The 25,877-nt window shown below is 32.9% G+C and overlaps 2 long non-coding RNA genes and 2 other non-coding genes across 5 annotated transcripts; 1 reads left to right on the plus strand and 3 right to left on the minus strand.

The window, feature by feature from the left end:
* Positions 1–3,885: 3,885 nt before the first annotated feature.
* LOC149904975 (5S ribosomal RNA) lies at positions 3,886–4,004 on the plus strand. Its single transcript, XR_016457200.1, has one exon. It is a non-coding gene; the product is annotated as a 5S ribosomal RNA (ribosomal RNA).
* A 1,552-nt stretch (positions 4,005–5,556) lies between these two features.
* Positions 5,557–7,693, minus strand: LOC149904976 (uncharacterized). 2 transcript variants are annotated; one of them, XR_016457173.1, is made up of 3 exons: positions 7,092–7,693; positions 6,555–6,678; positions 5,557–5,711 (listed from the first exon to the last, which is right to left on the minus strand). It is a non-coding gene; the product is annotated as an uncharacterized LOC149904976 (long non-coding RNA). The 2 variants fall into 2 exon arrangements; XR_016457172.1 differs by having other exon boundaries at positions 5,561–5,711; positions 6,543–6,678.
* A 1,601-nt stretch (positions 7,694–9,294) lies between these two features.
* LOC149904977 (5S ribosomal RNA) lies at positions 9,295–9,413 on the minus strand. The gene has a single exon (XR_016457199.1). It is a non-coding gene; the product is annotated as a 5S ribosomal RNA (ribosomal RNA).
* A 2,377-nt stretch (positions 9,414–11,790) lies between these two features.
* On the minus strand, positions 11,791–12,493 carry LOC149904978 (uncharacterized). Its single transcript, XR_016457185.1, has 3 exons — positions 12,142–12,493; positions 11,953–12,014; positions 11,791–11,878 (listed from the first exon to the last, which is right to left on the minus strand). It is a non-coding gene; the product is annotated as an uncharacterized LOC149904978 (long non-coding RNA).
* Positions 12,494–25,877: the final 13,384 nt, after the last annotated feature.

The following is a 25,877-nucleotide window of genomic DNA, read 5'->3' on the forward strand; positions in this document are numbered from 1 at the left end:
CTTACGTACCTAGGGATGTTATACTAAAATAAACCGTAAAGTCGTGATTTAGGGTACATATTAAAATGCGAAATTTATTATTTATGTTAGTTTTCATTAAAATGAAGCTGTCCAATAAAAGGCATAGTTTACTTGTGTGAACTGTCTAGATATCGTTTTAAATGTGTGGATTTTGGCGACAGTGGTTTTCATACTAATTATGACATAATAGCACTTCTATGTGTCTTGTTATTTAGATTTCTATGCATGTATCCATAGAAATCTAAATAACAAGACACATAGAAGTGCTGTAATGTCATAATTCGTATGAAAACCGCTGTCGCCAAAATCAACACATTCAAACCGAAAGCTAAACAGTACACACAAGTAAACTATGCCTTTTATTGGACAGCTTGATTTTAGTGAAAACTAACTTATCTATTAAATTAAGCTTTTGAATATGTATCCTAACGCACCAATTTACGGTTTATTTTAGAATAACATCCCTAAGTATATGAGACTTTTTGCTCCAATACGAACAAACGTGATAATAAGAATGGTCGACTGTGTCATTCATTGTTATTTCGATTACTATGGTGACACTCGTAATACTTGTAAATATTCTATAATTTTAAGGAAAAACGGCATTATTTCTAAAAAAAAATATTTTCCGATGAAATATTATTCCTTTATAAGTATAATTACAACTTGTGGAAGAATTTCCGCAATGGGAATTGCTGAAACACAGCATGTATACACTCATACGTCTCCAGAGCAACTGAACAGTGACGAATGCACTGGTGATGTGCAAATCACCTGAGTGGCGACAAGGTCACGCACGCTTACGACTTCTAGTGTCTTGTTATTTAGATTTCTATGCATGTATCATTGAATATTCTTTAACAATATCAGCAACTACAGCAGCATGTAGCTCACACAATATTTTCCTATAATCCCGTACAATTATTGTATTCTAAATATTTTTTTACAATTGTTTGGTACCTACACACGTGTGAGTGTGTTCGAAAAAGTTGATTCCTTCTTCTATAAGCATTTCCACATTGCATTTACATGTCGAAACTAGTGTCCCCGTGTATACTCCGCCTTAATTATATAGTACGCTAGTGCACGTTCCGGCATCGGCCGTCATTATTGGCCACTTTGTTGGAGATTTTTTGAAAACCACACATAAGTATAGCCCTGCTAACAATAGCAATTTCATAATTTGCATCCATCAATGGATTGTAACGAGATATTAAATATAATCATAGATAGCTATATAATGCTATCAATAATGTAGCTTATTAAGCAATGAATAATACCTCAATGTCTAAGAGACTAATATTAATTATGTGAAAAGGAAATTATACATCTGACTGCTGAATACGCATTCCTGTGGCTAGACTCCATACCGACTTATGGCATTTAATTTGTTGATTTTTTCTTGAATTATATGGGGTAACTTTCTTTTATATTATAGTTTACAAAATACACAACACCAACTGTAAGATAAAAGTTAAACTTTATTGTAAAGAGTCCATAATCAACTTCAGAATCTATTATTCAATTTGAATAACTTTTTTCTCTTTGTAGAGTGCTTTAGAAATTTCATATGTATATTTATCGCTAAAACTTGGAAGTAGCGGGTATTTATAGCTTATAATAAACACACCCCATACTCGTAAGTACCCATTCTAGTACACGCAGTAATGTAACAAAAACCATTACGATAAAGAGGAATCATTATTATTACTTCAACAGCTAACCGCTCAGTCCAATTATGTATCGATTATAATCGATATACGGAGAATGAATCGAGCATCGATTTCTTTTATCTGTCAATCAAACGCACCGATTCTGATCCAATCATGGACTTCAAACAAGAATGGCACCGATTAACACAACAACTTTGAATCGTAACACCTTGGAATAGAGTTCAAAGTGTAAAGTTCTGACGTGTAAATAAATTTGTGAATCAATAGCTATGTCTCGATCTGGGATTGATTGACGGCTGATCGATAATACTCTAAGCTACTGGTTTGATTACTCGAGATAAAAAGCTTTGTATGTAAAGTCGATTTTAAAACTATTGAACAATTTGAACGCGTGTGGTTTTGATTTCGGTTCACACTGCTTAGGAGAAATAACGTTCTTTTAAACGCTTCAAGAATTTTTAATAAAGGCAAAATGGATTAGAAGAAAGTAGGGTTAGTTTACAGGAATACTTGAACCGATATATGCAAAGATATAATATGATAAATATGTTTTTATATTCAATATTGTTGAGGCAGTTTGACCTTTTGTAGAAGAGATGATGAGAGAAGACAAACCAAATTAATTTGTATGTGTGAATGCACATTAATTTAATCAATGAAAGCTCTACCATAAAATTTTGTATCAATAAAAAAGTAAAAATAGTACGGAAACATTACATTTTGACAGCTAGCTAGATATAAAACCCAGGCTACTATATCGTTGCGTCATCAGACATTGTTTTTCATTGATCCAAATTCAAATTGGCTAGATACGTTATCAATTATAAGAATAATTACTCAACTTGTTATCTTATGATAATGTTACGGTAGCACAAATGTCTGTCCACGTCCGACTGTCATTTTAAAATTGATAAAAGTGTAATGATTTATAGGCTGTAGAGTAGGGCTGTGCGCGTAATGTTTGTTGTTTTTATGTGTAATTATCTGAGTCATGTTTTCGTCTTATTTTCTTCTCCAATAATAATAGTCATTATTGCATTTTATATGTAACTACTTACATACATTATAGGCAAAATATACGAAAATGTGTTTGTTAGCCTTTTTCCACGTCACATAGAGCAGCTTTTGAACTGCTTTAGTTCAAAATATATAAATACTGTTCAAGGTAAATCAAATGTTCTTATTAAATTACTCCTTACCCATACACGCGAGAAGTTACATATTTATAAATAGGATTTAATTCGATTTGATACGTTTCGATTATAATCCAGTTAAGCTTCTTAAATCTGACATTTCATAAAAATATTGATTAAGTGACAGCCCTATGAACGGTCAGCAATAAAAGTATTCGTTTATTAAGTTCATTACGAGGACCGTGGTAAGGTGATCCGTTAAGATTTAACCAGTAGCCGAGAGTGTGAGTAGGGTCGGCAAATTATTATGAATAATTTTTATTTATTTTTAAGCACTTAAAGTATGAAAATATAATTTATTAGTTGATACTTGATAGTAAAAGTGTTAATAAAAGTTAGAACGTAATTAGGTCTATTTTATTTGCAATACACAATTTGCTACAATTGTAACGAAGAATGTTATATAAAATTTGTTATAATAAAAACCAATTAACACTGTTTGAATGTAGTTAAAAATTCCTAATATATTTTAAATTTTTATGGTGCTTAACTGCAATAAAAATTAAATAAATAGGAAGTGTTAATATTTCAAACACAAAATTCGTTTAACATTTTTACAATTATTATTAAATAATCTTTGACTAATATTCTGTGTTTTCTTTTTTGTCAGACGCTACATAATATCAGATGGTCAATAGTCAGGCAGTGTTCACTTGCTATTCGTTTGACAGCAAGATACGGCTGATAATAATGACAGCACCGCCCTGACAGTAATGGACTGCCGAATTTTTATTGAGAAACTAGGCTCATTATTATTTATATTAAATTTTTAGATTTAATATTCAGTCATATTGAGTGGTTATTTTCAAGTCTTGTTTTAGCGTTTGGGCGAAACAATCGCGCCCTTTTTATTCGGTTTATTTTATTCGGTTGATACTTTTTAAAACGTTTTATGAGAAACAAACATATTTTTTTTTTCTGTATTTACATAGGTACTTTGTTTATTATACATATTTTCATTTTTATAACATACATACATTTATTTTGTTTATCATATCGCCAACGTCCATACCACGTTGAATACACCGGTTCTCGTCCGATCACCGAAGTTAAGCAACGTCGGGCGCGGTCAGTACTTGGATGGGTGACCGCCTGGGAACACCGCGTGATGTTTGCTTTTTTTACAATTTCGTTTTTTTTTTCATATTTATAAATATACCTACCATATAATCCTATTAAGTAGTTTTTTTTTAAATATTTACAATTTGAATTTTATCCGACTAACTTTCGCAATGCTTATAAATAACATACAGGGTGTACCAAAAAGTAGTGATGAACGGAAGCTGAGAGGTAGAGGACCTAGAGGGCTATCCGAATCACCCCCATGTATGTTATGCGATTTTTCGTATTTTCGGAGTTATGACGATTTTTTCAATTTTTCACCTATCGCCGAGTACGATGATATTTTCACTCATGCTGACGTCAATGATTGCGGAAGATGCTTGATTTTTTTTGTGTGCTAAGCTGAAAGATAGGCCAATTCAGTATGGTAACATTTACTATCTTTGAATGGAATAAAAAAAATAATTAAATGGCAAGAAAGATAAAATTACCCAGTATGTTCACCACTTCAAGGGCCCGTAAAAAAATAAAATCACATAAAAAAAATTTTCCGTTTGACTTTTAAAAACTTGCTCTATCTATCAGATAGCTACCCTGAAAATTTCATTTTATTATTCAGAAGGCTTCAATCGAATAATTTAAATCTAAATGTGGTAAGTGCAAAAATTGAATTAACATGATGATCATTAAAACCAATATTATATAGGTGTTTAATTACCAGAAATTTTTAAAATAACCCCGCTGTTGCTCAATGCAAGTGCGACATCACCGTAAAAAGTTGTCTTTTAAATGTCTGAATGCCCTTTTATCATTTTTAATGGTTTCTTCTGTTACTATGAATTTCCGGGTTATTTCGTCTAAATTGTGGCATTCTCTCAAGTAGCCGAAGTCTTTTTAATATTCCCATTGAAACAAATCAATGGGGTTTAGGTCGAGGGACCGTGGAGGCCAGGCTTTAAGACGAAATACAATCATGCTTGTGCACCTTTTGGGCTACGCCCCCTGGGTGGAGCATAAGAGCGCGCGGGACGCTTCACAAAAATCCCCTCGCCACGCCACACAACTGAATAGATGACGGAAACATACGGAACTAACGGAGGTTCAATGAACTTTACTTATATTCTTATATTCGCGCGGTTAAAGCTGAGTAAAGCGATCCGGCAACGTCTTTTCGTTGCCGGGCCCATCGAACTAGAAAAATCGACCTTTGTTCCTTTGCACGAAGGTCGATTTTTAATTGGTACAAATCTGATTACAAAAACTGAGCTTGTGACTAAATTATTTTATGATGTAAATACATATTTGTTATTGTTAGAATTGTCGCTACCTACGTTACTAGCTTATTTTCAAATCTTTGTAAACAAATTTTATAGTTTTTCGACATGGGGACTTTACGTACAATATGATAATAAAAATACATAAAAGAATAATGCTATTTACGTTTGTTTTTTTTTTACATTATTATCGGTTTTAAAAGATTAAAAAAAAACGGGTTTTTGTTTTTATATCATATTTATTGAAAAAAAAAACATTAATAGACAAAAAATATTATTTACAATTTTGATTATTTTTGAATAAATATATCCGACATTTTGATATACTTATTATACTTATTATACTTACATCAGATATTTTCGAATGCTGGTTTTGTTACCATTTTATTGTTCCAATGTTTATCTTCTTGATACGACTTCTTCTCCTTGTTCCGTAAATAAATATGTCTCTTGCCCGTTACTTTGAGCTATCCTTGTACATTGAGGTGCTGAAACAACCATAATAAGTTATAATAGGAGAAAAATTAATTGATAATACCTCTTATAATACCACGATTATTATAAAGATACTGTCATCAAAACTAGAAAAAATTGCACAGCTGTGTACGTTCCTTTGTCGCTTTATTATCCTAGCCCGTAATAAACTCGATTGTCGGCGTCATACATAGCAAACTTTCTGAGAAAATCGTTCTTTTGTTTGCAAAATTTTACGGTTGACCGCAATTATTATAACAAGTGCTTTTATAAAAATTAGTAAAAAATTTCGCAGCTGTGTCTGTTCGTTTATCGCTCTATTGTCCTAGCTCGTAAAAAAGTCGTTTGTCGGCTTAGTTACCTACATACTTCATAGTTACATAACTACAAATTTTTCAAATATTTTTTATATAAAATTTATAAGTAGGTAATTATGCTTATGCATAATATGCAAATAGTATTCATAAAAACAAATAAAAAAATTACTCATACATACATTCATTCGAATTGATATATGTATAAATAAATATCCTTTATCTAATCCTTGTCTTGGGATTGCTCACATGTGTATAGAATTGTAAGTAGATCAGCAATATAAGCCTAAAATAGCATGATATCTAATAAGTAAAAAAATTACAATTACCGGTGCAGTGAAAGACCTCAGACAGTAGTTATAATACAATAAAAAAAAAACAAAAAAGTTATACGCAATAGAGTTGAAATAAAAATTATTTCTGATCTCACTGGTAATTACCTACCCGTCAGTGATAACTTACACTAGTCTGAAATATTCCACTATCTTCAATCTTATGACTTATAAATAAATGACATAAGAATAAACTTACACAAAAAAGTACTATGTGAAACTGTCTGAAGATCCATATCACTTTCTGGTAATCATGGTTGGTCTAAAAGACCAACGTGTCTTTATTGCGTCCTGGCTTGCAAGCTGCACATCGGATTTTTCGTGGTCGCGCTTCGCTATTAGAAATAAACATACATACACAAATCAGCAGTATATTTATTGGAAAATGAAATCTCAAAAAACAACTAAAACATTACCTATTTATACCAATAATAAAATTATAAATAAAAATAAAGACAGAGTGCATAAAATTATAAAATCTTGATTTGTGCGTTGCTAAATTCAGACTTTGTAAACATATATGTACTAATACAAAAATCATAAATAGGTAATGAAATCTCAAAATATGACTAAAATAATATTACTTATTACAAATAAAAATAACTATCAGATTTTCATTTATGAGTTTCTCAATTTAGACTTGTAAACATATATCTAGTAATCAAAATATTTGAAGTTGAAATCTTTAGACTTGTAGCGACCTAAAGACATAATAAATATAAATAAGCATGATAAACATTAAACTTACCTATTTAGATTCAATAACTGTAGTTTCTTCATCTGCCTTCGCAACATTTTATTCCTAATGTTCTCACCATCAATGTTTTGGCCACCAAAATTCACCATGTTTATGAAAAACTTTAGTAACACTAACACTAAATCACGTATGCGAGTAGACAACGGCACCGCGCGAAAAAGTTGTACAGGACTGCTCTCTAAGACGCGTTGGCGTCGACTAACAGGAGGCGGAACGGCGGAAGCGACCGGCCTGCGCGCAATTTTTTGATCATAGTTTATAAATATATTTTTTTTAAATTACTGATGTATTAATTGAAAAATCTAATCCCGTACGTCCCTAAAGAATTGAATGGAAGTGGATGTGGATAAAGTTTCATTGATATTACTTTACTATTGTCCAAATGAAATTGATTCACCGTTTAATTTTTGGGCAACTTCACAACGTTTTTCTATCGAGGCAAATTTTGTCAATCGTGTTTCGGTTCCCAAACGTCACTAAACAAACTCTTCAATTAAATAAATCGATAAATAAAAAAAATCTAATTCAAAGTTTTTGAAGAAAAAAATTAATTCTCCGTGCGCTCGAAACGTCTGTTTTGGGTCTCATTTCGCCTTAAGGCAGGCTTCACCGGCGCATGCGCAGGCTGCAACGACCAATTCATCTTTCAGGGTATCTTGGCCCTTTAGCCTGGCCTGCACGGTCCCCGGACATAAACCCTATTGATTATTTTCCGTGGGGATACTACAAAGACGAGAGACTGCCACAATTTGGACGAAATAACCCGGAAATTCATAGTAGCAGAAGAAACCATTAAAAATGATAAAAGGGCATTCAGACATTTAAAAGACTACTTTTTACGGTGATGTCGCACTTGCATTGAGCAACAGCGGGGTTATTTTAAAAATTTCTGGTAATTAAACACCTATTTATTGGTTTTAATGATCATCATGTTAATTCAATTTTTGCACTTACCACATTTAGATTCAAATTTTTCGATTGAAGCCTTCTGAATAATAAAATGAAATTTTCAGGGTAGCTATCTGATAGATAGAGCAAGTTTTTAAAAGTCAAACGGAAAACTTTTTTTATGTGATTTTATTTTTTTACGGGCCCTTGAAGTGGTGAACATACTGGGTAATTTTATCTTTCTTGCCATTTCATTCTTTTTTTTATTCCATTCAAAGATCTAACGATAGTAAATGTTACCATACTGAATTGGCCTATCTTTCAGCTTAGCACACAAAAAAAATCAAGCATCTTCCGCAATCATTGACGTCAGCATGAGTGAAAATATCATCGTACTCGGCGATAGGTGAAAAATTGAAAAAATCGTCATAACTCCGAAAATACGAAAAATCGTATTAAATACATGGGGGTGATTCGGATAGCCCTCTAGGTCCTCTACCTCTCAGCTTCCGTTCATCACTACTTTTTGGTACACCCTGTATAAATATTACTTAGTGATTTTAACACCGGACCACGTTGAGAATAACTGACGCCAATGCAAAGATAAATTTATGGGGATAACTTTAAAATATCGCTTGCTAACGAGCGTGCCAATGTATATAAAATATTATAAAGATATATGTTTGTGTATGGAACTTTTTGATATATCAACGATAAAACGATAAAATCCCTTAAAAAAACATTTTCAGACACCCATATTTTTTTGCGAAATTCGACAAATATTACTCATTTGATTTTAAAAATTATGTGTATTATACGTTAATACAATCATAATTCATACATGCAATAATACATTTTATTTTCATTAAATATCGTACTTTTTGAAATACGTATTTACAAAGATAATTTTGGCCTACAGCGAGAGCAAAACTTGGGGCTCTACTAAATATATAATGTAAAAAGTAGATATTTGAAAAGAGCCTGTTTTATTTCAATCTCTTAATTGAATCACAGAGTAGTATAACACTTATAAGATCAAAGCTCATAGTTCGCACTTGAAACTATGTGCTTTGAAACTTGCTTTGAAAAACATCTGATGGCAATAAATAATAAGTAATTGAGCTGCATTTGTATAATAGACATTTTTGTGTCGAAGGAAATTGATTTATATTCATATAATAATAAACAAAAGCTGTGATTTTGTTCCTGTGTAAGACTCATTACACAAAATTGACTATCATTTCCACTCAATCATTAAGCAACATCCGCTGCATCGCATATTCTGTAAAATTATAAAAAAGTAAAAAGCCAACATCACGCGGTGTTCCCAGGCGGTCACCCATCCAAGTACTGACCGCGCCCGACGTTGCTTAACTTCGGTGATCGGACGAGAACCGGTGTATTCAACGTGGTATGGACGTTGGCGATTATTCGTCTGAATTTGTTGTTCAGTTTGCATGAATAGTCAGAAATATATTTTAACTTTTCTTAATATACATTGTATTGCAAAAAGTATTTACAAAGAGCCTGGAAAATAAAGAGCAAATCCTGTGAGCAAATCGTAATATAGTTGAGTAAAAAGTTTGCTCTATATATTCTGTTCAACTCGATATCGAATACAACTGTTATTCCAATGAGGTAAAACAACCAATTACCGACCGAAACTATATCTTCAATCGGCAAAGCTATTTCCGGAATGTAGGCAACGATAAGCGTAGTTATTTATTCAGTTAAAGGTTTGCTAAATAAAGTAAACATCAAACGCAGCTAGTTACCGCTCGACATGCGACAACCGGTGACAGCGACACGGAGACGCCGTCAATACAGCCTTAAAAAGTGACAAGATTTATTTCTTATTCAATTTAAAACTCGCGTCAAACGTCTTCTGATCTTGACGTATGGAACATGCTTTATTGAGGTGAAAGCTGACAGCGCCATTCCTTAGGGTAAGTGCATCTGGTGGTGACACTTTGGTGCCAATGTTTTATATCCTGTGTCATTAAAAATAGTGACGAGTGCGTGTAGAACTATATGCTTGCTAAAATATCAAGCCCTTTTGTATATTTTTAATGAAATTTTAAAATATTGTAATAATTCGCTGTTTTATGTTATGTTTAATTACACCATGTCATGATTTACACCTTACAACATTTTCTTTTAAAATTAATTCTAACGTTGCATTCTTTTTTTATTTTTATTGACGTGACAACGTCTTATAATTCGATCGAGCCGTCTGCACGCACGAAAAAACATGACTCATGCGGCGTTACCTCGCTCTGAGGCGTTCCATGTAAAGCTTGAAGTGCAAGCGAGAGCGCGGAACGAGCGACAAAGAAGCACAATCGGACGTTGTCACGTTCCACTATCGTCAGTAAACCGACTTTACAGACAACCAATTTTTTACGATTGGTTTTGTACATATACCATCAAAATATGAATTATAACAATTTAAGACGATACACAAAAAAAAATCCACTGCTTGGCGGGCGGAGTCTAATAGCTCGCTATCGCGAACGCGGGTGTGCGCGAAGTCATTCTTGCAAACTCGCCGCGCTGCCGCTGGCCGACTCGGGACAAACATGTATGGAGTCGTCATACAGTTATAATATTGTCATACATTTATTTAATTGTTGATTTATTGGTTTTATTTTCTTGCTTATAAACAAATAATCTTCTTTTTAACAACTACTTAGACATTATTAATAATTATTATCATTTCGTAATGTTTACTTTATTACAAAATAATACAGGTTATAAATAATCTTTAAAATAACAAAAAATATTGTTACTCTGAAAAAATGAAATGGTACTCAATAACGCGGACTACTGAATTGATTTAGATAGAATTTGATGCTGACGTAGATATTACATCATGCCCAGAAATGAAAGGTACTATTTCTGAAAGAAGTTATAAACCCTAATTCTTCTCAGTCAAAGTCAAGAGTGGAAGATAATATCACTAATACAGTAAAACTGATGCGAAACTTTGGATGTTAATTTGTATATTTTTTTGTTAGTTGTTACTTAATCACGTCAAGACTATATTACCAATTTTGATAAAATAGCTAATTGCCTGGATTTACACATAGGATACTTTTTATCCGAACTGAACACTTCTGTGGGAAAAAAACAGGATTCACGATATAACCTAATTCCACGCGGGCAAAGCCGCGGTCAGAATGATATATTTTAAATAAAAAAATTGTTTAAAAAAAAACACAAAATATATTGACGCATGTATTTATTTTTTGCACTCTATTATAATTGTAATTATTCATTACAAATAATCAAAATAAAATAGCCAGAACAAAGTTAGGCCCTGGTAGGGTAGGTAGGCAGGTACAGCAATGTGAGACGAACACTGGCTTATTTATACCAATAATAATGTATTATAAACATTAAATTAAGTTTACAACAAAAATACATAATATTAGCTAACGTGAAAACGAATCAACCAATCATCCCACAACAATGAAATGTGCACACAAATATTCATCCAAATCGGTTCATGTCATTAGGAGGAGTGACTGCAGCGCCATCTTCCGGGCCCAATTGTGTTTCCAGATCACCCAGGAACTCAATTTAATATACTTACACAAAATTTTTCGAAATGAAAACTCACATTACTATGTAAATATGAATATAAACCTGTTTTAGTACTAAGCAATTTCCCGCACAGGTGTAGTAAGTATTAATGAAATAAATATCAACATCAAATTCTTTATACAACATACTTATCTACCACCTACTAAGAAATGTAATTCTTGAAATTTTTTCGTATTTTTTTAAATATAATACTACTCCAATGAGCTCTTGTTCCATATTACGGCCACCATACTTCCACTAAGTTCACCATGATTTTTTATTTCTTTGCACTTTGTTGCTTTTTGCTAAAAATGGAATCATGCGATAAAACCAGTAGAGCGTTGATAACATACATTTTTGACTGAATAAAGGTACTTACGAAGGAGTGGGTTCACATTGTGAACAATCAGTGGGTTTATTTTCCTTCTGGATTCCGGATTTCTGAAAAGATTATCTATGCTATAAATGAAAAAAATCTTACACATTCGTTATGTACTTAAAACAGGGGTACATATCAAACATCGTCTATAATACAATTATCATCAAATTTAAAATAAAACCAACTTACTTCATTAATTTGTTCCAATTGTAAGCATTCTTTTTCCTCCAACCTTTATGTTTCTTCTTCTTATTTTCTTTATTGTCCCCATTTGTCTCATTTTGTCTTATTGTGTTGTCACCCTTTTTTACGATGGCGCGAGCGACACAAGTTCCCCGTGTGACGGCCGTAGCGGGAATGACTCGTGCAGCGATCGGGGTAGGAAGGTACAGGGCGGCTCTCGCTATATTGGCTGGTCGCGCGCTAATTTCAAGTATTTCTTGTTTATTTCAAAACCATCGCATATTTCAAAATTCTAAATCGGTAGACGTATAGGTTGTATGTTTTATAGTTAATATCCAAAAAGTCATAACTTTACGTTTGTTATTTTGAAGATGCCAGAGATTAAAAAAAAATAACAATGAGAACTTTGTATTTTTTTTCTATCGAGAAAATATCATGGAATCATGTTTCTAAAACGGTAGACGTATTGTGTTACTATTGAACTTTCTTGTCAAGAATTTTCATCACGACAACTTTAATAATATAAAAATTACGAAGGTTTAAAAAGGGCCGTAAATGTTAGAAAAATTAATTCATCACCTTAAACTTAATTTATTTAATAGTTTTATTTAAACGTCCCAAATAGCGTTGTTTTACCTTAAAAATTATACGGACGTCGGATCAAAGTACGTAATATTTATGATACTTGGTTGCAAAAAATAAATGCAGTCATATATTGATCGATCTATTGTATTCAATACAAATGATGGAAAAAATTCGCTTTCTTGTGAGCCGTGGAAATCTTAGAACTGCTATTCTCTTATTTTAAATACGTTATTGACAGTTGATTCACATGGTTGATGTACTAGGTTGTGTAAGAGGTCTGGAAGAGGCAAATTCCATGATTATGAATAGTTTAGATCTCATTTATGCTTAGAAATGATATCTAGGTCTGCTGGCAAATGTATTATGATGAAGATGCAAAATAATAAATTTCCTTGAAAACCGATTACCAAATATTTCAATTTAAGAGAGCACGGAAAATGGATGATAATCCCAAAAACAAGCCAAGTATAACAGCCTATATTATGTAAAGAGCAGGAACTTTACTCATATTTTTTGAGAATTAAAACCACACGCTCAAGTACTAAAAAGATAACTACAACAATAAAACTAAAATAATAACTACACAAATTGTACATTCACAGCTACATGTGTTCATAATCTTATTACAATTCATGAGCAAGCGACAATGACGAATAAAATTTAGTTCTATAAAATTTAAACTAACATTTTCAATGCACGCTGAGTACATGTGATAAATGTGTAGAGTTTCGCGAAATTAATGTTTCAACAAGTACAAAGTATCCGGCAAAGCTAATGTAGCGACTGTCAAGACTCACTGTAGGGTCAGCATGTTAAGTTCTAACGTGGGACTAGGAAAGGCGGGAATTTGTACGACTTTTAAAAATAATGATAGGTTATGTTTTTCTATTCACAACATTATTACTAAATTATTTTATTATATTTTTATTATACAATAGATTTCCGCCCGCGGCTTCGCCCGCGTTTTCAAAGGAAACCCCGCATAGTTCCCGTTCCCGTGGGATTTCCGGGATAAAACCTATCCTATGTGTTATTCTGATGTATAAGCTATATTGTGGTAAAGTTTCATTCAAATCCATTCAGTAGTTTTTACGTGAAAGAGTTACAAACATCCATACATCCATACTTACAAACTTTCGCCTTTATAATAGTAGTAGGATATAATATAACTATATTAAAATCATTTAAGTCTACCTACTTACAATAAAAAAGGAACGAAGATGAGTTGGCCTACGCATACTTTTCACAATGAAATATTTCCCTTCAGCTTCTTTTTAGTTAAAAATGCGACGTCATATAATCGAAAAAGGACTGAAACAAATTTAAATTAACTTTGAAGTTTACTGCATAATTCTTCAACTTCATACATGAGTTTCGCTATTTTCTTCAAGCCTGGTCACCGTGTAACAGCAACTTTTTGTCGGTAGTCAACCACCTCGCCGCAGACAGGCTTGATCTATTCTCCTACGGGTCCACATTTTTATCTTACAAAGTGCTCAGATAGACACGGAGAAAAGTTTGTGGAAAATTCATCTCCTGCAAACTTTAAAACGGCTTACCTTTCCTGAATAGGTAACCAAATTTGAACTTTAGCACTACAGGATATAGTTGAAAATAGCTTGTAGGTGGGTACATAGTTGAGTTAAGAAAAGGAAATAAGCGAAAGAGAGGGGTATAAATATATGAAGGTACATTAATCTAAACAGACGTGCATTCCTTTGTGGGGGGCAGAGTTGAAATGGCGTGAAAATATGACTTGTTATTTATGTCCTATCACGGTTGAGATGAGAATTCGCGATACCAGTTTAAACAACTTTGAGGAATCGGTATATTGTTGCGGTAGGACTCGTTTAAATACCCGGAATTGGCTAGGTGCCTATTTTTGGGCTTATTTTTTAGGGTTTTTTAAATCTGCGGACTAAATGCAAGATAATTAAAACTGAAGTAATATAATGTCAATTGTCATTGTAAAAAAAACTGGGTGCGAGATTTTTTTTATCATTTTGTACCAAATAGTTTATACCCACTGCTTCTTCTTCTTCGATATATTTTACACAAATTCTTAATCTATTTACATATTCACATTGCACTTTATTATTCAGGAGTTTAAACTAAACAAATAAATTAATATCAAGTTGTTGATCTCTTGAAAAGTTTCACGTAAAGGGTAATGAAACTTCGAGGGTAATGAAATCGTGATTTACTCCTCCCAATATAGCGAAGTAAGCGCTAACTCACTACAATCGCTGGATAACCGCGCTGACTTTATGACGTCATCACACTCACACCGTCTAAGCTGCAGCACTTTTTCGCTGAATTTATTTGACAATTATTAAGGTGTCCGCATTAAGGGGGCATTAGAGCCAGCGTAGTAGAGGAAATTCATGTTTTTCTTGGGATGTTTTCGGCCGTAACTCAGCATAAAGGCCGGCACGTGCTAACTATTAGCTCCCCGACGGCGGATTAGAAAATAATTCAGCTCTGAATGTTATTATGGAGCTGAGTCGGATTTATTTTATTGCCCGCGAGATATATGCTGGTCTTTTGGCTTTATCCGCTCTTCCGCAGTTTGTTTATTGGCGTTCTAGATAAACGTAGCAAATTTTATAGTCGTTGGGGACTTTTTCAGATGCGACAGTTTCCGTGTAAATCTTGTTTATGTGCAGTTTGGTGTAATTATAGCGTTTTACGCTTGAGCTACTGCCGATATTGAATGTTCGTATAAAATATTATTGATTGCGGCAATAAAAGCTGCTTTATGCTCGCCTCGCTTTTTTGTTTCGCGTTTATGTCGTAATTCATAGATATTTTCGTTTCATGTTTTTCCACTTTGTGTTACGCCATATTTTTATTACGTTCAAATCGTCTGTTCGTACGTAGCATATTGTGTGATTTATTGCAAATTTCAATAAACAAGTTTCACTATAAAATAATCTTGAATCTACTTCTGAAGTAGTGTAATTTTAGAGAATTTACGCAACGTAATTTAAATAAATGAGAGATCAAGAACAACTCTACAAAATCCCAAAATGCTTACAAATAAAACATTTCCCAGCAGCTAAGTTACTTTTAAAATTACATAACATTTGTGTCACAGTACTAACTACGAACAGAGACAATTTTAAAATTCTCATAAAGCGAGTGTCATGGCGGTACCCGCATCTGGCACTCTTGTAATTTTCGCTATGTTGGCAGTAATATTTCCAAGGCTGCCACATTAGCGGATGTAATTGCGAGCTCAGGTGGCAATAAATAATGCGAGGGTAACACAGACGTTGTGCAATGCTTGTTGCAAGTCATATGTTAGGAGGCGGGAAGCAAGCCATTAGGGAAGATTTGTTTTTGTTAACGTTCTGCGGAATTAAAAAGTTACGTCTGGTAATGGAGCTCGTAAATCGTGTTCGCTTTGAAGACGTGATTGTTATTGAAGTCGATACTTTAAAGTTTTTGTTTTGCCTTTTGTTTTTGCACTAAGATTCAAATTAGATCGTCATTTTTTATTGCTGTTAATTTTTTAGTTGAGATAATATCGATATTTTGTGTATCATTTAATACACTTTGTTTACATTAATTGATTTATTTGTATTCATAAGATGAATCTCATGAATTAACTATAGTAAATTATTCGTTTATCCGTTTTCTACAACAAATTATCCGCACATACATTTGCGTCATTTATTTAACCGTTTAACAAAAACATACAGCAATTCCACCCCGATAAAAATGGAGAAAAACGTTAACATTTAGGTAATCACTGCGAAGTAACCGACCCCATTCGTTTGAACAAATGAGCGCTTGAAGCGATTTATTGAAGCGATAAGCGCTAAGTGGTGCCCACGTAAATATCTTCCTTGCGTTAGTTAGCGCTCTAGCGATGCATTTTGCTTGATCTAACATGTAGTCTGGGTTATACGCGATGTCCTCAAGCAAGCAAGTTAACATTAATGAATCATCTATATAGATAGAAATATTAAATAACAAAATAACATATGATTTTAAACTAGGCGAGATATGTTTCAATATATTTAGAATATCAGAGATGTATGTATATTATGATGTCCTTTAAAGTAATAAGAATCAAGATAGCAAAGTTATGGGGGTTAGTTTCCATCACACTACTGCAAAACAGTGCAAGTTTAGATTTATGCAAAGCATTTGTTGCTCTTCCACGTGAAAATTACTGAACCGATGTACCTACGTCTAATATTTTAAACTAAGAAAGATTATAAACTGATACACACATTGGACTTTTATCCTGGCAACCAGTCGATCAAAACCGCGGACTTAAGCTAGTCTAGTCACTACCAACGCTTCTCACTTGCGCCATAATAAATAACACTTGTCAGTGCAAGTAGGTTGCTTACAATTTACGTTCCCGTTTTATTTGACTATTGCACGTACTCACTTCGTGTTATATATTGTTCTCGTGATCTAATAAAACTATTTGATAAATTGCTTGACTTTTTAAAAGTTACTTGTTGGTTGATGCATTTTTTTTTTCAGTGTCAATATTTTTTAACAGTGACAATAGCGTTATATGAAAGTGATATTCAAACACTGAAAGATGTGTGGATGATTTTTATACCACCTACTGAACCAAATTTAATAAATTCATTAATTTTTGTAAAGATATAGAATGTTGAAGAAGGTCCAACGATACTTTTGGTTTTACCATCGTTGGGAGAAATAATATTCATTGAACATAAAGCATACGCTATTCAACTTGAAGTAGGTAAGGTAAATATTGGTGAAGCTACGGGCAGATAGCTAGTGTTTTATAAATAACATCTTCACGTTACCGTCAGTATTGCACGCAGTAATAATAATAACGTCACGCTACAATGTTATTACTATTAACCGCAGAACAGCTCAATACAACGATCAGCCATCTTATCTTTATCGATAATAGGGGATTGTGCCAACACTACTTCACTACCAACCATTAAACCGGCTCACACAACTCTTAACCTTAACACAACTACATAAGATTCATTGTTAATTAGCAAACAGTCTAATAGTGTCGTAGACAAGACCATATCAAAGAGAATGTACTCGCAAATTAGAACCCTACATTTTGAATTCAACCAGTGTTACCGAGATATCGGAATCGAGATAAAATTGAAATCGTTAGAGAATAAATATCGATTGTTGAATCGATATTCCTTACTGGGGTTTTTAAATTAACGGTGATACGATCATTCAGATTGTGTTTAGAATAATGCGACGGGGGCACAATAAACTTTCGTTTGAAACACGATTTCTTTAGGGCACTTTCTAGTTTCTAGTATGACTGGTTTACAATATTATTAAAATGTAGATAATATTCATTTTAAATACTTATTTTGAATTTTATTATAATACGACTTTACAAAATTATACGAAACTGCTGCTTTAATCTAATCGTTGTTTTTCTGAAATAGTATTATATGTATATTGGTTCTATTGAAATAACAACCAAAAGCGAAATATTTTTATGAAGTAGGTACATTTTTACTTCTTTATTTCTAAAATAGACAGATTTCTAACCAAATCAGTCAAATTAAAACACTCCAATGTATAAAAAACACACTTAAATTCTTGAAGATTTCAAAAAACACACGTGCGGTAGCCCTTACTCCACGAAATAAGAATAAGAACAAAGAGCAATAAAGTACAAGTCTTATGTGTACAAAAGCTAGTAAAGAGGGAGAGCTAGACAAGGCTAAGGGATGAAACACACTGTTTATGTAAGTGGCAACATTTTTCAGCGCTCCAGCCAACAGCTAATGTAAGCCTTTTATCTTAGCGCTTCGCTAAACTACTCACACTTTGCCAAACTATCAGCGAATCCTACAACTAATTTCGATTAGGGTTGTCAGCGTTTAATTTTTCATAATTTTACTCATTAGATTGTAAGTGTTATAATACTTGACAGCACTTTTAATGCAAAAAACATCAATTCATATCGAAAAATTTTCATAATTAAACACTTGAAAATGTAAGAGTAAGGTGAGCATGCATGTATAATTGCGGTGAACAACCATTTAATGTTTGTTATTGTAGAAGTACTATTGTCAATAAATTTTAGTAATCTATTCATAATGCAGCATAATAAATTATTACAAGATACACTTTATTAAAATAACCAGTAGTATTAGTTGTTGTTTTATCTATAAAATTTGACACAACACATTAATAGGCATGACGACAGTATCCATAAATGATCGTATTAGTGTTTTTAAGGGAAAATGTATAATAAATAAATTAAATATAGCGACTTAGAAATCTTAAAAACATTAAGATTAATGAGATTATCAATAAAATAAAACATTGAAATTCTGAAGTTCGCCATTTTGACTAAAACACGCGTGACGTCACGCATAAGTAAACAACTCACGTCAGATGTATTTTGTTGTTATGAATATGTTGAGAATACGCATTTTTATTTATTTTCTATTGTTTCACGTATGCTTTATCGACTCAGAACAGAAATATAATTGCGAATTCACGAATACATGGTTCGGGATTCTCCGCGCCAACTTTATACAATAATTTCTTATTATTTTTTCGCTTGAAATAATTACTAACACATTTTTGAGCATTATTTTTATGTGGATTCACACTGCAATACTGCACACCACTTATAAACTTTGAAATTCGTTTCTATAACACATATTAAATAAAGACTTTTTTAATTTTCTTCGCAATGCGTACAAATAATTACGTATTTACCAAAGTTTGACGTCACGCCTACGCCATGACACCTGCGAGCTGTTTTGGCACAGATATTAAATATTTTTTGAAAAATGGCTTTAATCTTCGTTAAATTTAAGTATATTACCGAAATATAGGGTTTTTCTTGTATAGTAAACGTATACACACATTATGGAAGAGAATTTCAAAATCTTTCGTCATGCCTATTCAGTCGATAAAAACTACACCGTGTGCAACAATTAAAATTCGCGATGTGTGTTGTGGCAGCCCTAATCCAGTTTAAACCAGATACACGCTCGCTGCGCGGAAAGGCCCGGGATTAAGCGAATGTCCCGATAACATTTACATACAAATGGCGTTTTACTGACCTCGTTTAAACACTGTTTGCATTGTTACATTTTTCTCTTACAGGGATTCGATTATTTCGCTCTATGTACTTACATTTTATCTCCAAATTGAACACGGTTGGCTAATAATGTTGATATTCAAGTAACAATTGGGCAAGGACCATATTCATTCTTTACTAAGCAAATATACATACATATTATTTTACTAAAAGGTTGGCAATAAAGGAAATCCTTCGAACAATTGCAAAAAAGATTGTCATGTACAAAATAAAGTATTGAAGCATTTTCCTCGTTCGCTGAAAAACCCATTTTTGTTATTACTAATACATTATAGCTTCTCAATGAATAGCCTGTTGAATGACTGTGAATCATCTCTATTATACAATAATTAAAAATATAATATAGTCCGTTTTCCTGTGATGGAGCACCGAGCAATCAACGTCAATTTGCTCAGAGAACATAAGGACACAATTAGACTTTAAATTGAAATCAAGTGAAATTAATTCACTTAATAACTATGTCCATGTTCGGTATATTTTAATCAATTTCAGCTCTATCAAAAACAATGCATTTTACAATAACCAATAGAACTAGAATAGTAAAGATGAAAATTGAGTTCTGAATTCACAGTAATTCTACCGAATTCTTCCCATCCTTTAATTCATAGATTCGCCAAAAAGCGTTCGGAAAGGCACCGTTTAATTTCCACCCATTTGACCCTGGCAAAAATTCTCCTCCGTTCGATTAAAGCGCGTTTAATACAGTCCAGACTATTGTGGTCTTCAATTTACGAATCCCGGCCCAGATACCCCGGACTAAATTACAAGGGAAGGTATTAGGTGGGATTTTCGCAGAATCCAAGGTACTGAGTTAGAGACGGGGGATTTGAGACATTCTCGACAATTGGGCAATGGTTTAATGTGGCAAGAATTTGGTGGACAATGAATGGAAGGAGGGTAGTTAATAATTAACGTAGGTATATTAAGTAGTTATAGTTCTCGATTATTTTTTAATTGTCCTAATTCCATTGTTAGTACAAGAATAATATTTAAAAAGGAACACGTCATTATAATAAATCTATTCGATTATAGGTTCTCCTGTCCAATGCCCAATAAATTACAAACCAAAATATATCAGTATTCAGTGTTTTCTGAAAAAGGACCATTATATTATTCTTGTTAATCATGATTATACCGTGTTAATTCAATAAACTATAAATAGACATAATACCAACCAAAATTATTTGCTCTATAAATAACAGAGTAATAATAAAACAGACTAAGCAAGATTTACCGATTTAATAGTTCGCAATAGGGCTGCGGTCACCTACAATTTATCAACCGGGATTGCGAGACTAAACTAAGGATCCACTTGCTAAGTAAAGGCTTTTTGACCGCATGTTATTGGCTCGGGAATTTTGGTTCAAGTTTAAGGGCCCATTCTATTAAAAGTCCTTGCGAAATTGGTCAGATCGGTAAGCTTATATAAAGAATCGTTTGTTTTATGTAAAAAAATTGTGAGCAATCTCAGTCAAATGTTATGGTATCCAAATATATACAAACAAATTGAACTAAGTAAATTGAAATATGCATCTAATATAATAATTTCATCTCCATTTCACAGGTTATTTTATAGTGTACACAATCGTTTCTGCGTTCATTTAATAATATTATTAAACAATTACCATTTGTAACAATTGCAATGTTTAATCCGTTTTGAAAAAATGGCTTCAATTCATTTAACTCTCAACAAAAAGAAATCAAAGTACAGCGCTCCGAAAACAAATTAGCAACAAATTGAAATTCCCCTCATGCTACGCTTTCAACGTATCCGTTGCCAAAACCTAGTAACGGACAACCCTACAAGAACACAGAGTAATTATAAGACAGAGAGTACTATTAACCCTACGTGTCACACTGATTCAATTAAAATGTCCGTCTCTTTCGCACCCACCGAATTTGCATTATCTATCTCCGCTTTGTAATCTTGCCTTGCGGTGACCCGAGCTAGTTAACACGTTGCCCATTGTTTAGATTTCTGACAGTAAGTTTAAGCATTTGTTGTGGTGTTTACGAACAATGTGGGTCTAGTAATTAGTTTAATTTATGCTGTAGTATAATGGAAGTATGTAAATATTTTAGTTAATATTAAAGTTTTCAGTTATACTTCTTGCTGAAATAAACATTTTAATATTAAAATTCTTAATATTATTAATTATTCATATTATTCTGTAACTAGCTGTGGGCGCGGTTTTACCCGCAGACAAACCCGCTTGCAGAATAATGTATATTATCTATAGCTTGTGTTAGTCTGATGTATAACCAGCAAAGTTTCATCCAAATCTGCCCAGTAGATTTTTCGTGAAAGAGAAACAAACACATACATCACAAACTTTCGCATCCATATTTTATAGTGGGATTGTTAGTAAAGATCATATTACTTATCCATACTAATATTATAAATGCGAAAGTAACTCTGTCTGTCTGTCTGTTACTCAATCACGCCTTAACTACTGAACCAATTTTCAAGAAATTTGGTATAGAGATATTTTGATACCCGAGAAAGGACATAGGATAGGTTTTATCCCAGAAATCCCACGGGAACGGGAACTATGCGGGTTTTTCTTTGACTGCGCGGGCTATGCCGCGGGTGGAAAGCTAGTATTTTATAAAAATTAAGACATTTGTTTGTCAGTTTTTAATATGTTTTATAAATAAAGACTATGATAATATGTAACCATCATTTGTTTTTTTACTAAGAGATTGTAGCATTTAATCCTAAATAATGTCAACCTGCTAGAAAAACTCATTTAATATCAAACTTACTTTTAATATTTCACAGTCTGTGGAACACAAGCACAATTAAATTAATCAGTGTCAAAATATTTTATAAGGAGTCATTCGCAGTTTTTTACGAGCAGCTGCCAAACATTATTTTTGAATGTGCGCGTCATTCAAGACGGTAATTACCCGAGTCATACATAATGTATGCGATGACTACAATTTTAAGCTAATAAATAACGCCCAGCTTAATACAGAGAAAATATGAAGGCGCATTTATTATACATCTCCGCGTAATGGCAACCACGGGGCTATGGAATTATCTGGAGCTGTTAATCTGTTGCATTTTTTAATAATCTATTGTATTTTATTTTTAAAATTGTGTAACAAGCGCATTTCAGACCGTTGTAAGTAGTTGAATGTCAGTTTTCTTTTTCTTAAAAGCATCACAATTTTAATCAAATAAATGTAATAAAAAGAAAATTATTGCCTTAATTTTATCACACATATATTTGAAGAATGCCCAATTTATTTCAAAATATTACTATAAACACACTAGTTACATGACAAAGAATCTCAACTCTACATTTATTTTATTAAACAAAAGACCGTAATAAGTTCAATAAATAAGTACTCAATATTTTTTCTAGAACAGCAAACTGCAAACATCAGCTCTTAATAAATCTGTAATAATTTAGACGGTCTATTCCCTCTAATATTATCACCCCAGCCCCGAGGCTTGTTTGTGAAATAATGGATTCATTCCATATTCATTTACATCCTTAATAAGATTGGTGTCTCTCTGTCGCCAAATTATCCTGTCAAATATAATAACCATCCACTTCTCGTGTATTTATCTTGTAATAGGTGCGAAAGGGACGGCCGTATGTTGATTATTTCGTACGTAAGTGACGTGATCCAATTTGAATTTTCGCCTTTCTGATTTTGTTATGTCAAAGTACCTAAATTAGCTTTTAGCCTCCTTGGATGCGATAAAAATAGGGTCTATAAATATAATTAAAGTTGTACTTTGTTACATTTTACAAAGTATGATTTTTTTGCCTCACATTACAATAAGTTTTCCACAGCATTTCAACCTTTGGAGGATGACAATCTTTTGCTGCCATGTCATATTATCATGTCGACCTGTAAAGACGAATACAAAACATTTTATTCGTCAATTATTACAATAAGTCAAATTAGGTACTACAATGTCTACAATACATCAAACTTGTTGCCAAATTCTTTTAAAAGAATTGTCTTATTTTTTAATCCAATTTTATAATGCAACCCTATAACGAATCAAAAATTTAAATGAAAATTGAATTACAATCAAAACTATTGAGGGCTAATTGAATTATCGGCAATAAATCAAATTACTTTATTACGTCACCCCTTCCAAATATAAGTGACAACAGATGCGCAAACTAGTTTATACTTTATTGAATTACTCAGAAATTATATTTCTGAATTAAACCAATACAATAAAATTAAATGTTTAGTGTAGGTGCCTATTAACTCGTTCGTAAACATTTGTTTTCTTTGATCTTTTCTATTTATCTTTCCTATCTTGCAGTGTCTGCATATTTGCATTTCCTTGTACCTAGTTCAGGGTTTGGACAATATCGATAGACTACCGCAGGGGTCATTTAAAAGTGGTATAATGTGAAGAACACATGAAAATGATGTGATACTGATTTATTTAAAAAAACTTGCACTCCTGTTATGTTTGTCCTACATAATTATCTCTTCTAGACGATAATATGGTCTAGAAGATTATTATTCTTCTCATTAATTTTATTGCTTAATAGACGTAGTCTCCATCAAATAAATGCAACCAACCTTTAAAATCACAGCTAGAAACAATAAGTCAATTAAAATGATCGTAAATCAGAAACAAAGTTGCAACACACAAACCATTTAACACAACACGAGTTGCACAAGCGAGCTAGGTTCCTGTCATCGTAAATAATGATAATAGCCGAAATAAAAACAGCCGTAATGTAGCGTACAAGTAATGCAATAAATCGGGATTTATCGCGAATGTCTAACTCCGGTCAGATTAGAACAGATTTCATGATGAGATAGAGAAGTAGTGCTTAAATCCCTCTCCAAGTTTACAATAATATTACCTCAGTTGTTGAAGCGTATTTAATGAAATCGGTCTGGGACTTTTTGTACCTACTTATTCTATTTCTATTCCATATTTATCTGTATCATATAGATTGTATTATACAGTCGAAAATAGAGAAGATGGAGTGAATATGGTTAATCATTTTTCAAACGAACGTAAACTGCTCCAAAGATTGACTACGTAAAAAATTCAATGTACGCGACACGAAATTATCGAGAGCCAATAATTAAAAAAAATGCATATCAAAGAACCTTGATAGACAATAACACAGCTAGTGAATTATTTGATATAATTCGTGCAACATAACTGCCACTTCACCTGTAAGCACATCAACAAACCAGACCCTTGTACAAATATCTTATATCGTACAGTTTCGCGTGAAATATGAAATTGTGGGGTAAAGTGATGGATGGAGCGAGCAAAATTGCCTCCCGCATGTTAATGAATCGTTGGTAATGAAAAATGATTGTGCCTGGACGGGGCCGGTCTTGTAGTAGGGTTGCCATGTGAGGACTTTTACTAATGAATAGTTGAGGTTTTAAATTGGTAAGTTTTGCTACTTCTAGCATTCCACTTGTAAACAGAACAATCATAAGCTTTCCTATGTAGATTTTCTCCGCTAACGTTACTTAAAACTTTACGGTGAAAAAAATTTTAAGATTTTGGCCGGCTTGAATTCTACATGTTGCGGACGGTGAAGGTGACGGCGAAGGAAGGGAACGATCAGTGTTCGTTTTCAAAATTGAGTATGATACATAAAAATAAGGAAAAGCTTCTATAAATCTGTAAAAACAATTTTGAAAAAATATTGATACAATGTCAATTTACATGTTATGTTTCGTACACTTTAACGTCGAATTACATTGCTAGCGGTATATGCAGCATACAGTCTGTAGGACACTTGATTTTTTTCTCTTTTTGGTACAAGACACAAGTAGCGTATGGTAACACTAGTGCTTGTAACGAATGTCAAAATGGCCGCGAACATCAAGGGATGTTTGCTAAGTGGCCGAGGGGTCGTCAATGCGTGCTTCACACGAGTGCCAATTATTTTAATACTTTACGAATGCTTGTCTGGTTTCGTCAATTGTTTAATGAGTATTTCTATGGGCTTGGAGTGGAGTGTGGTAATTAATATTGTTTTAGTTTATTATTTACTGATTGGTTTCTAGTTCCAGTACCTACACTGATTGTGTGTAGATT

Source organism: Colias eurytheme, chromosome 10, assembly GCF_061535395.1.
Source record: "Colias eurytheme isolate Ceu_HAF_F1 chromosome 10, ilColEury1 Martin Lab GWU primary, whole genome shotgun sequence".
NCBI lineage: Eukaryota > Metazoa > Arthropoda > Insecta > Lepidoptera > Pieridae > Colias > Colias eurytheme.